Source organism: Dromaius novaehollandiae, chromosome 3 (assembly GCF_036370855.1).
Source record: "Dromaius novaehollandiae isolate bDroNov1 chromosome 3, bDroNov1.hap1, whole genome shotgun sequence".
Taxonomy (NCBI): domain Eukaryota; kingdom Metazoa; phylum Chordata; class Aves; order Casuariiformes; family Dromaiidae; genus Dromaius; species Dromaius novaehollandiae.
Window position 1 is genome coordinate 126,545,777 of NC_088100.1, and position 13,438 is coordinate 126,559,214.

General features: G+C 40.8%; 1 protein-coding gene across 4 annotated transcripts in view; it reads left to right on the top strand.

Annotated features, from left to right (window-relative positions):
* Positions 1-13,438, top strand: part of MACROD2 (mono-ADP ribosylhydrolase 2) — an 858,592-nt gene that overhangs the window by 408,635 nt on the left and 436,519 nt on the right. The gene's annotated exons all lie outside the window — the stretch shown is intronic.

Consider the following 13,438-nt stretch of genomic DNA (forward strand, 5'->3'; position numbering starts at 1 on the left):
GTCACTAGTGTTTAAAGCATGTTCTGAAACATGTGACAGACTGTGGAGAGCTGGTCTTTAATCAGCCATTTATTGCCTTTTGCTCATGCCATTTTATGAACTGCAGGTCCAGAGCTGTTCATACATGTAGAAATCAGTGGGTGGCTAATGCAAGCTGTATTTACCCGGCCGGTAACAAGGTTACCTTTGAGGTCTGTGTAACGTAGCAGGTGGTGACAAGGTCGGCTTATGACATCTTTTGAAACAGACTCAAGCCCCCAAATGACAAATGGATATGACAGGGTGAAAATTGGAAGTTTTCTTAGAAGCCGAGGGAATACAGCTCAGAGAGAAACCATTTTGATTGCTCCCTCCGTGACATAAGGATTTGACCCTTCAAGGATCTCTTACTGAGCCCGTGAGGTGGTGCGGGAAGGAGGTGCTGGTGTCACTGTAGATTAGTGTCCTTCAGTTGGGTCTCATTACCAAGGCACCTTCAGTTCCTTAATTATTTGACCTGCCATGGTTAATAGAAAGACTATCTGGGGAAGTTAATTGGGTGTGACATTTTTTGTGGTAGCTCGGTGTGCTCCCAAATTAATTGCAGTAAAATAAAGTAAAAGTAGCCCTCTCCCCGAGCCCCATGCGTTCTGTTCCTTGCATCTTGAATTGGTTGAGGAGTTCTTAGCCATTACTTGTGGCCTTGATATTTAAATTAGGACATGTTAAATAAAGCTAATATCCCCCCCCCAATCTCTCTCAAGTGCTTGAGAACTGTGAATATTTTAATGATATAATTAAATGATAAAGTAAAATATTTTGATTTTTTTAATTGCTGTTTAAAAGCAAAAAGTAGTAGTGTCAACAAATAAAAATCTGCTGCAGCAAAATACCATGCTATCACTACGCATGCTGCTCTGCTTACAGGCTACTGTCAATACACCGTGTCTCCTGGCAAGGAAGCTTTTGTTTGTCATGGGAACAAAATGATTGCTCCTCATTTTTCCTGACTGCTGAGCTCTTTCAGCGAAAAGCATTTTGATTCTGGAATAAATATTGATCCTCTTTTTTCTCTCTCTCCGAGAAAATTAATTTAGTGCGAGTTATATTCATCCAGGTGAGGTGAGGGCAGCTCAAGACCCAACAGGCTAGTTAAACCCGTGACACGGGCTGGCATGCAAGAAGTGTCTTCATTACCCCGGGGTCAACATGTATATGCTGACTGTTTTGAAGTGCCTCTCCGGGGGAGAGCGAGGGAGGTTTCCAGGGCTGTCTGTGGTGAAAGTAGGACTGCAGACTTTTTTTTCCATTCAAAAAGGACTGGAATCTACTTTTCTTTGTTCCCGTCCTCCTTCTCCCCCTTTCCGAATTGTTCTGTCCCCTAAAACTGGGTGGCCCAGGGGAAATGAAGGGCAGCAATGCTGTGTGCCCTCTGGGGACAGCAGCGGCACGAATGGAAGGATTTGCCTTTCTCCGTGCTGATGTTTAGCACACAGAAATCCTTTCCACAGTGCTTTGGGGGAAAAGTAGAGAGGCTAGCAGTAGTCAAGTCTTCCCTTCAGGAATTTGTAAGCAGGCTGACAGTTCAGAGGAGAGGACGTGAAATGTTGAGGTAAGGGCTACGGGGATATGTTTACAAAACTCAATGTACATTGCCATGGTCAGTCTTCCATTAGTAGGGGAGATGCAAACCCTGTTGGAGAGGAGCTCAATGGCATATTCTTGATACGCAAATTGAAATAAAAGGCCAGAGCAATGGGAAGGACTGGAGGGATTTCTTTAGAGGACTGCATGCTTCCACGTTCCTCTCTTTGCGGCTGCCTTAAAGGCATTGCTGCGGGAAAGAGCAGAACCTTTGCCTAAGACTAGATAGACAGATAGGTCTGTTGCTCTCTTATTACTTGGTATCAATCTGTGTCCATGTGCACGCCTATTAGATTTAGTGCATAAACTCTTGTTACTATAGAAATGATATCATGCAACTACCAAATTTCCCCCACTTAAAAATTAGCTTTCATTAATCAGTTAATAGGCACAATACATAGATGAGATAGCTTGAGTCTATTTAGAGAGAGATACCGATGCTGGCTTGATTTGGCCATTATAGAAGCAGTAATTAGTGTTCTAAGAATTAATAGTGAAATTTCTTGCAACGTGATAATCATTGATATTTGTAAAATCTGTGCAATTTCTTCGAACGTGCTGAATCACTGGATATTATTGGAAAGCTATTTTTAGATTTTTATGTTCTGTATGCTGGTCTTTGTATTACAGTATTGGCCATTTCCTTAGTAAAGTATTCTGAAGAGGTGAAGAAAAGCAATAAGGATTGTACATGTCAAGCACAATGTTATCATTGTGCTTTTGTTCCAGAGTCAATACTATTGAATTAATATTGAATTCTCTTTTCATTTCATTTTTGATTTTGGCTCTTTATATGTTTTTTTTTAATTAAAAAAAACCCAAAACCGAGCTAGCATATAAATAGAACTCGCTCCTTCTGTGCCTCAGAAGCAGAGCGTAATCCTGCCATTACTTTATGAAAACAGTAAGGACAGTATGAGAAGATTTTAAGCTAAAATGGGGACTTCCACGCAGCCTGTATTTTTTCTCCTCAAGGAAATGCATTTGTGGGGAAACAGAACTGTTAAATTGATGATTTATGAGATTCAGCACTAACATCAGACTTTGTTCTACTACATGAAGTAACACAAGGAAAATACCAACATATCAGACCACCAGCAAGACAGCTTGGTTGAACTTGTAGATATTTTGAGAAAGAAGATCTAAAAATTGATTAAACAGCAGTGAGTGTTTGAGGCCTGTCCATGTGAGATGTAACAAAAACAAGCCTTAAGCAACTTAGGGCTATTTCCCTCAGAAGGATTTTCTCCAAAGAGAAAGACACAGTGTTTATGTGCAAAAGCAATTGGATATTTTTAGGATTATTTTGAGTTCCTTTACAGTAAGACTCTGCATGGTTAGATAAAAGATACAAATCAGATAGGGTAACAGTTTGTCCCCTATGTGTGATGTGGTCTTCCAGGATAAAATTACAATTTATTTCCTTCTAAGTGCAGTGTTCATTTGGGAGTAAATTAATTATGGCTAAGATGATAACTACCTGCTGTTGTTCTGCACTCGTGACATGGTGGGACACCAGGGATCTACATGCAAAACACATTGGTACATCAAAAAATAAATAAAATGTCTGTGCTTATTGGTTCTAGAGCTGTTATGTGATACCTTAAATAAATGACTTAATTCCACACTCAAAATACCCAAGGGTGTAATAGTCTTGAAATGATTGCAAGTACTGTATTCATTTTTATTATTGTTGTTATTAACTCAGATCGCATTAATTTCAGAGCTCTTTCCTCATTTGAGAGCCTTTTCCCACGAGACAGGAAGATGGTCTGTGCACTGGGCCCTGCCTGCTCTACTACTTTATCCGTACTGAGACTTGGATGAATAAAGGTGACCCTAATGTAAACTGAGCATCATAACATGACTCTCGGTTAGAGGTTCCCTCCGTGGTCTTTGTTGATGGACAGGGCATATTTGGAGGTTCTCCCAGTGGGGTCATGATATGGATTGCTTAGTTATTCAGTACCTGCTGTAAAGCTGGGTGGTTTCCCTGTTTCTCTTTGAGAGGAGATCAAAAATTCATGCAGCAGAAAGGTTAAGACTGTCAATGCTTGAAGCATTCAGTTAAGACAACAGAGAACTATGCATGAGTTTTCCTTTGAACGTAGAATATCCTTAGGCTTGGTGTCTATATTTATCTAAACACAATTGTTTTCTATGCTCATTCCAATTATCCTTTACCATTTTGTTTTGAAGCATTTTTCTGCTTTATAATTAAGTTAATTACAAAAGGTTGTTCTTACAACAATATTGAATGTAAAAATATGTGGTTCTACATAAATGTTCTTCTGTATTAATACTGTGCAATACTGTCTGAATGAGGTGGATGGAAAATCGAGTGCTGAATCTTTTAAAAATGCATTTGAATACTATTTCAAAGCGGATATTATGAGGAATGAATGTAGCCAGAGCTTAATCATAAGCTTTTCCCTTTCCTGACAGTACTGACATTTACTTGTTTCTGCACAAATAGATGAATCATAGCTAACGAGTTGTTTTGATGGTTTATAGTGTTAATGCAAAACTAAGGCTCATACATTTTGACCCTATACCTCTGGATTAGCTGTAGAAAACTGAAAGCCTAAAAGCTGATGATTTGCAAAGACATATAAACTGCTCTAAAAGTTGCTCCATTCAGTAGGCTTCAACGTGGAGCAGCAAGCACTGGTGAGCCATGGGTGACTGGTGCAAGCCAGTCCATCCTCCGGTGGATGCTTATAAGCCAAGTATTTATATTTACAAAATATGTTTATGTTTATAAATTGAATATTTAGTAACACTCTTCTTTCACCTGAAGCTTTACCTGTGGCTCTTACTGTGAGTAAAATTGAGTAGTATTGTGTGATCCCAGTGGATTTGATTCACAGCAGGATTTTCAGTGAGAGGGTTTCACAACAGTACTTCTGTACTTCCAGCTATCTGCTTGTTGGTCCAGATATCCTCCGTTTGGGCAAGAAGAAGAAATGTGGACATGTGAAAGAGGACTGAGCAGACAGATGCTGAAGTTGAAAGTACTGAAGTTGAAAAAATGAAGATATTTACCTGTTCCAGTTTTAGTACCTCTGCATTACTGTATGAAGAACAAAGTAAGGGAGTACGGTGTTTCAAAGTGTGTGGATTTGCACCTGCGACATGTGATTGGGTACTGGAACAAATTTTTGGTTCCAGAGTTTGGGAGCCGTCTTGTTAAGTATTTCCCTGGGAAGCAGTATTAGACTTTGTGTGCAATTCACCTCAGGGAGCAGATACAGCCCTTGACCCTTCCTGCTTCTGCGATTTTAAAAATATTTTGCTCTACGTGGAGCTGTTTTAAAGAAGTGGATATCTAACCTGAAGGTCGTGTGCTAGCCTTCAAGTTTAGCCTTTTCATTTTACTTGACACTATAGAAGAAGATAAGGGGAAAATGTTGTCAGCGAGTTTACACAGAGGATGGAGAGTGGTGGTGCTGGGGATAATGACTTCAGCGCCGATTCGCTTCCTCCTGCTGCAACAAGGCATCTGTAGTCTCGGGTAGCCAGCCTGCGGGAAGCTTTCGTTCCCGTAAACCACAAGTAAGTCAGCAGATCATTTGGGAAATTAAAGAGATATCAGAGCTGGACTTGCAATGACCTGTTAAAAAAAAAAAAAAAAAAAAAGTGTGGAGGGATGGTGAAGGGGAGTGATGGGCAGAAGGTGAGGAAGAGCTTTAGCAGCTACAGGTACACTTCTGTCCGGGGGTGGTACAGCTAATGCTGCGGTGGTGGCACAAGACGTCAGCCAGCCGTGGTGGCCGGTCTCTGCCATCCCTGCCACGTACCAAGGGGAGAGCCCATCCACAAACCAGCTCGCGGCTGGCAGCAGGGAAGGAACAGGGCTTCATGTTTCTGGGCTGAGATTAGCTTAAGTCTTCTCTTATATAATAGCTTATTACAGCATAGTATTCAGGCAAATGTGTATAGTGTAACAGTACGTCAGTTATTTTGTCTAGTAATCAGACTCTTCATCTTGTGCTGCGGGAACAAATGCCTTTTTCAATTACTTTAATATGCTACACTCCTTAAATTAGAGGGTCTATAGACAGCATATAAACAGCACTCTCCAAGATTATTTCAGAAAATGGATAGCATGTGTGTTCTGTCTGCTCTTCTCCAAGAGAAACTGCAAAACGACTCAGATTCGTGTTATTTGCTTCCATGTGAGCAGCTCTGAATACGTGTCCATTCTCAAGGATCACATTTACTGCTTTTTAGCTCGCAGAAGGCTGCCTGTCTATTTGACATGCTTTCAGTGGAGAATTGCTTATCCATGCCTGGTCCTGAGTGGTTTCACCTTCCAAAGGAAACTAGCATAGGTCAAATGTTGGCAAGATGGATTGAAAAGTGTTTCCAGCTGATCAAAATGCTTTCGGTAACGAAGTGGGGGAATTTGAAATCTAATCTATTCTCAATGGAAAAACAGCACATAGTTCATGCTTCAACATGAACGAGCAAATGCCGTTTCTGAAGCATTGCCATATATGAGCTTTTCAAGCAAAAAACACCAAGAACCAACCAACTTTGCATGAGAGGCGCAAGTACAGGATGTCTTCTTTCTATGGCGCGTGGTGTGCCAGAAGAGCTCTCTTGCTGGCTGGTTCGTAACGATGCCAGTGCCCACACCTGCACATGGATGTCTCCTGACTGCTCTTCCTTTTCCAGTTCTTTCGTTCTTTGTTTCTGGCATTTCTGATTTCTCATTTCTTTTCCTTCCTAAAATCTCGCTATTTTCCTTTCCATATTTTTCCCCATTCATTTGAATATTCATCGTTCCCATCTTTTCTGTTTTTCTATTCTCAGCATATTTTGTTTCTCCTGTTTCGCTCTTGTTTGTGATGTGGTGGGTTCTTCCATATGCCTTGTCTTCACAAGCACTTCCCGTATCATGCGACGTGTTGGGTGAAGAGTCCGGTCTCAGTTGTTACCTGTCCCCCCGTGTGTGGGAGAGTGTCTGCTGTGAGCTTAGGAGAAGAGTGTGCCTTACTGATTAGGACTGCTTTATTCCTCCTTGATTTTATTAGCTGCTTTTCCTTGCCCTCCACTCTCTCCGTGCACCTCTGGCTGTAAGCAGAGTGCAAGTCAAAGTTAGGGCAAGTGTGTTTCAGGTTTCCTGTTGAAAAACAGGATAATGATGGGGACGTGAGTCCGAGACTCACTGCTTCATGGATTTGGAGATGCAGTCTGAAATGTCCAGGATCTGAAGCGTGCAGGAGAAAAAGCAAGCAGAAAAAAAGCAGCAGGCCGGCACTGCCCCGGAGTGCTAAGCTGCCCCTTCAAGGCTAATGAAATGCCTTGTTGTTTCATTGCCCCCCAACCCGTTTGCACAGTCCAGATTTCTGAGTCAAACTGGTGTGTGCAAATTTCTAGCATAAATTCAGTGCTAAATGAGGCAAGGAGTCCTTACAGCTGTGTGTACAAAATCTTGAAAAACAGTTCTAAAATTTCATTTCCCCTGACAAAGGCAATCAGCAAGGACAGATTTTTATAGCCTAGAAACAATCTTGTTTGACTGTCTTGAGCAAATTCTCCTGCTACCGACTGACTACCAGTGAGTAAGTGGAATTTCTAACAAATCCTGTTACAGTGGCTCAAACATAATGTCTCTAGTTGCACTTATTTTTTTGAAGACTCGGTAGAGGTTTATTTTGACACAACCGTTTTACAGTGCTTGGACTATCTTCATACCCTAGTTTGCGGCTGCTATAGATAACAAATGGCCACTGCGTTAATGTTTGACGGCAGTTACAATGCACATCTCCCAAAGTTAAGTGTCCTTATGTCTTTATATGAGAACTGACCTTCAGGGACAGTAAACATATTGTTTGGCAACAAGTTAATTACAGACTTTATCTTCCAAAAACATTCATGTCACGGGTGGGATAATTAAGATGTCCTTGCAAGTGAAAAAAGTTCTTGAGTTATAGTAATGTTCCAAAGTAGGTGTTAGAAACTGAGGTCACAGGAGTATTGCAAGGGCTGCGTAGTCACGTTGTTTTGACTAAATAATTCTCTTCTTCAGGCTGTATAAATGACAGATGGACCTTACTGCTGTGTGTAGTGATATATTCTCTAAGTTTGTGAAAAAACACAAGGGTTCGGGTTGTGCAGGGGTGTGATGGACAAGCAGAACTGATTCTGTTTGATTTACTGGGGGGTTCATTGCTAGGGTTTGTTTTGTTTTTCTCCCCTTTCCTCCTTTTAAGGCCTGCGTCTTCTGTTAAATGGTTAGGATCCTGTTGGCCCTTTCCAGTTTTATAATGTGAACTTCATGGTGATAAATAGCTAATTATTTGCAATTGAATTAGGCTATGAATTTAAAGATGACAGAAACAGATGTACTGCTGATTACCTTCAACGCATTGCTCAGGGGATCTAAGTTTAACATAGCATAAATACCACCCAGAAATGTTGTTTTTGAAGTGGAACAGTGCTACTATTGAAGAATCTCCCTGCGATGTTAATGAGTTCTGCAGTATATGAATATCCTCCAGTCGCATGCGTCTCAGCTATGGCACCTGGGTTTTGTTTTGCTTTTTTCCTGAAGACTTCAGAGAGGGAAAGGAGGAGTGCTCCAGTGGTGAGAAGTGAAGTCCCTCTGCTGGCATTTTGAATCTCCTCGTCGTAGTTTGCATATGCAAAACAGCATATGTTTTGGGTAGAGTCCTTAAGTACTTTTTTCACCCTGTGCATTCAAAGGAGGACACTGAGCATTTTTGGAAGATGGAGACCCAAGAGGGGCATGTGGTGGAAAAAGATTGTTTTCAATAAAATGCCCAGCATATGCAATTTGGTTCTGTGGGACCTCCTTCAACAACAGTGTTTATCAGATGGCTGAATTATGCCATGACGGAGCAGGTTTACTGTCCCCACAAGCCTTTGCGTTGACACAAAACTTGCATTGGATACATGCACTAATGTACTTTTAAGATCTGAATTGCAGCATCTGAAAAAAGCATAGACTCTGCACGTTATCTTTCTGAAAATTTGATTCAGGAGGTCATCTATCTCCTAATCAGATAATTCTCAGCTAGTTTTTCAGTTTCACTTTTTCTATTTGGAAACTTCATGTTCCAGCAGAGAGAAGTCATTCCTTTTTTTAACAGATAGTGCAAATTTGGACAATCAAATACCTTGAGAATCAGTTTTATTTTCTTAAAATCAACAAAACATTCCCTGAGTGTAGCCGAGATACCTTGCTGCTGATGAGTCATGCATCGCAGAAATGCTGCAGGACTGCGAATGATTGAAGCAAACACTCTGAGACCTATTTCCATGAATATGTTTGTGCTTCGGATGATAACATTAAAGCAGCCCGGCATTAGAGAACAACAGAAAAATGGGATCTAAGCGCACAGACTTTGACTGATAACTATGCCATTCAAGTGTAATGTAGCACTGTTAACACACTGATATCTGACTGATACAGCAACACACAACGCATCCAAAATGAGTTTATATAAAATGCAAGGCAGTAGGGTAACATTTTCAAAGTGCTTAATTGCCCGAAGAGCCTGCGCAGCTGACTCTCTTGGAAGTTAATCTCCTACATCTTCACACATGTGAAAATGTTGTCCGTAGAGATGGGGCGTGCCGTACACAAAAAAAGTGAAATTTCTGGTCCAGCAGCCTACGTTATTAAATGGTGCTGGTTTGTGATTGTTACTGTACAGATCAGAACTTAGGGCTTCCCCATTTTTGCAGTTCATCCCCAGCCCTCACGCGGTGCTTAGGTCATGGTTGTTTTACCCTCTGCAAGGTGGGAATCGAGCAAGTCAGCTGGTCTTCTCCCAGTCAGGCGGCAGTATGTCTTTAAAATGAAGCATCACCGAACATCCTGAGACATTTTTCATGCAGAACAGATAGGTTTTTTGTGAGGAAGCTCCTTGGTTTTGCTTGTTTTTACCCTTTAAGTATGTGATCTCTCCTATTGATTCCTTTTTGGGGGGAGAAACCCCATAGTTTATTTTCAAGTTGTCTGTGTTGTTTAGCAGGTTTGTCTGTGTTTTACTCTATCTAACATGGCTTTGCTGAACTGTATTTGAGGTGAATTTTTCTGTACAACTGTGTGCAAGTAAGTGCTCTGCTAATCCTTTCTTTTTAAATCAAGCAGCTTAATACCTGCTTCTGTCACTGTTATATGGAGATGAGAGCTTTGACCTATTTTTAAAAGGCTGTAAAGATTTTTCACTTTGTGAGCCCCAGGAGCACCGAATTTTAGACACCATGTATTAGGCAGTTGCCATTAGGGTTAGCTGGGGCATACGCTAATGATGTTTTTCTTTTAATTGTTTTCCTTTGAAACCGAACTTACTGGAATTTTTTTCTTCTCATAACCCGCTAGTCGTTTCTAACTTTGTTATTGCTGTTCTGCATTTGACTTTGACCTGCAGTGTTGGCTTCAGTTTTCTTACATAAAAATTACTTGGATACTACTAAGCTGTATAGATTATTCCATTTCATGTGCATTCAAGCAATAGGCATACAAGTTGATTGGTATATGATTACAGTTATTTCTAATGTAACATTTATCCCAGAACTATTTTAGGTTGTTGGCACTGGAAAAAAAGCAGCATTTTGTTAATGCTATCCTGTACTCAGTAGCTTTGATGGTACTTGTTGCAGATGTCTCAGATGACTGTCAAAACGTCATTATCGGTGATAATATACTAATGCAGTAAGTTGATGTAGGGGATGACTGAGTGACTATTGCAATATTTTAATTCGGCTGGTGTAATACGATATATTTCCACTGATCCTATAGAGCCTTTAAATGAAATCTGTTTGAGACTGAATTCTCTTGCTGCATTGCTGTTACCATTCCCAGATGGCAGCTACCACTTTTCTCAGACTCCTAGCAGGGTGGTATGAGTGCATTAAAGAAACTCCTTGTGACACAGCTACAAATATACGATATGCTTTTAATACTCATATCACTGGAAATAATAATCCCATTATAGAATTAGCAGAAATGTATCTCTGTCTAACCCAAATATGTCAAATCAAAATACATTGTGTATTACCAGTATTTACAAGTATTAAGTCATTCAAGAGCTAAGGCATTGACCAATTTCTTGCCTATATAAACAGAAGTGTTGTTTGCAGGGATGTTTGTCTGCACAGTAAAGAACTGGGATTTTAATGGAAGCGTTCCAATAGCTGTTGCTTTCTTCCTGAGAGTTTGATAATTGAAAGGTTTGTTGTTTTTTTTTTTAATGGAAGATGGTTTCAATTATCCAAAGCTAGTGGAATGTTTAACTCCCCCTCTGCTATCAGTGGACTATTTACATTGGGATTTTGACTAAATTGAGATTGCACATATCCAGATGTTATCTGCCCCGGTGACTTCTTTTCATTTGCGTTGGCAAAGGATTTTATGGTAGATTGCTCTTTGTTGGTTTTCACATTAACTATTGCAGGCTACGTTTAGACTTCTCTTTCTTAAACTCCTTCCACTGACCTGTTAACTCCTCAACTTTTGCTCTTCTTTTCTAAGGGAGAATCCTCATTTTGCAATAGGCTCACCTCAGTAAAGACTATAGGATAGGGGCTGTAGTATGTTGTATCCTTTGCATGGCTACACAGACAACTAAGCCGTTGCTCAGTTTTATTTCTTAGTCTAGTTCATAGCCTCGTAGGCGTTGGGAATGCGATGCCATTTCTGTAAGGCTAGGTTGAAGTCTTGCATTTTGCCATGTGTAAAAAGAACGGTGGTGTTACGCTGCCCAAGGGGCAGCACAGGAACTGAACGGAGACCAAGAGACTGGTCCTTGCTGTGGCTTTTCTCCTCGGTTAAAGTGAAAAAAGCCAGAATCCCAGACAAAAGAACAAAATCCAAATGAACAAAGTCCAAAGCAAACTTTCCTCGCTCTTGCTTTCTGTTTCGGCTTTGCGATGTTAAGGGGCAGAGGTGTGTCTGAAATGCCTCCGCTCTGCAGTGGCCTTCAGTGAGGCTGGTGGCCAGGTTGGTGGCCAGCTTCTCCTTGCCTGAAGCTGCTCTCCCCCGGCTCGGGCAGGGGAGCAAAGGCACCTCTTAGAAGTAGCTCGCAACAGAGTTTTGTTACACAGAATATCAGTGGGGAATTTTACAAAATAGTGGCCAGGACTACTCAAAGGTAGAACTTTAGTATTAAAAAAAAAATAGGAACAGTTGAGCAAAAGAATCATTTAATTCATTGCTACAATGTCATTTTTCAGCCCTGGAGGGGGTAGTGCCTGGCCCAGAAACATGCTTTATAGGAAGTGCCAGGCTGAGAAGCAGCTTAAGTAAAGAAGTCGATTTTTTATGTCTTTTGAGTGCGAAAGATGTAAAGTAGGTGAGTGCTCAAGCTCTCAGCAGCGATCAGACAGAGCTGCAGCCAACAGAAACAGAGGTCCGAAAGTGTAAGATCCTAATGTATGTCTTGGTGAACCTGTCTGCTGAGCTATTTTTCAGCCTCCAGACCTTCTGGCTCTAAATTAAAGCGAGTTCACACTACCGCTCACGTGATTCACAGATGCATACAACTTAACTGCAGAGCTGAATGGAGGTCCCCTTACGAGTGTTTATACAGATATAGGTAGATTTAATCCTATTTGCAGGCCTTTAAAATACCAACTGCGTATTTTAAGCCTGGTTGACTTTATTTGCAAGATTTAACTTCAGAAATGTGCTTGGGTATTTTTTTTTTCCCCTCAATCACATTAAAAGAAGTATGAGATTTCAAAACAGCAAAAGTAAGGAAAATATGTATGTTCTTTTAAATATATGATTTAAGCAAATCTGTGGGATACCATAGCGGGATTGGAATCAAGGTGTTTTTAACTGCCGTTACTACTGTTTATTTCGGCGATGTGTGAAGACCTGGGAGGGAGGCGAGAAAGGGAGAAGGAAAGTTGCTTATGCAGGTTGAAAATAAATGAAAGGGAAAGCGAAGGGGGGGTTGGATAAATGGTGGCAGCGGGCAGTGACCCTGAGCTGCAGAGACGTGGGAAGGAGGGAAAGTAAAGGTGAGCTGGTGACCAGAAGACCAGTCAGCACAGGAAAGCACACCAGGACTTCAGAAATATTTCTGAGTTAAATACCTGCTTTTGGCAGCTTTAGCAGCTGCTCTTACTAGCTGGAGAGTCTGGCTGAGTTTCTCTCTGAGATTTCTCCCCAAGGCCACATGATGGAGAGAGGTTGGGCATCTGTGCTGAACTAATTGCTATTAACGAGTTATGATCAATAATTAGATATTTTTAGATATGTGCCTACAGTACACTCGGAGCTGTACAAGAGGTCAATGCAAAACTTACTGCTGTCCGAGGAAGGTACAGAGAGAGGCTCAGAGACAACGAGTTGTATGTTACAGTGGTGGTATTGGGGCGGGGGGTTTAGGGTATCTCTTTTTCTCCCCTATTTGATTTTATAACAGCAAGGTTGATATTGTAAATGATTCAGATTTTCATAAGGCAATTGACTGACTGCGTGACGACCTGATATCTCTGTAAGATTTGCAAGATTTAAGAGGATTATTTTTAAAAGGAGGATATGAAAGCCATAAAATGAACATGACCATCTTATAGCATCTGCTGGATGGGGAGCTGGCCTATACCCTTAGCTTTTGTACAAATTTAAACAACATATCTTCTAGGTACAGGAACAATTGCAGAGTATCAGGAGAATCTGAAAGAATCAATTACCACGTGGTGCCTACTTTTTTCCCATCATCCTCTCTAAGGACATCAAATATATATATGTATATATATTTTTTTTTAATTAGAAAATTGTGTTAAAACCATTAGAAGTAAGGGAGGGGATTGTTGGGTGGGGTTTATT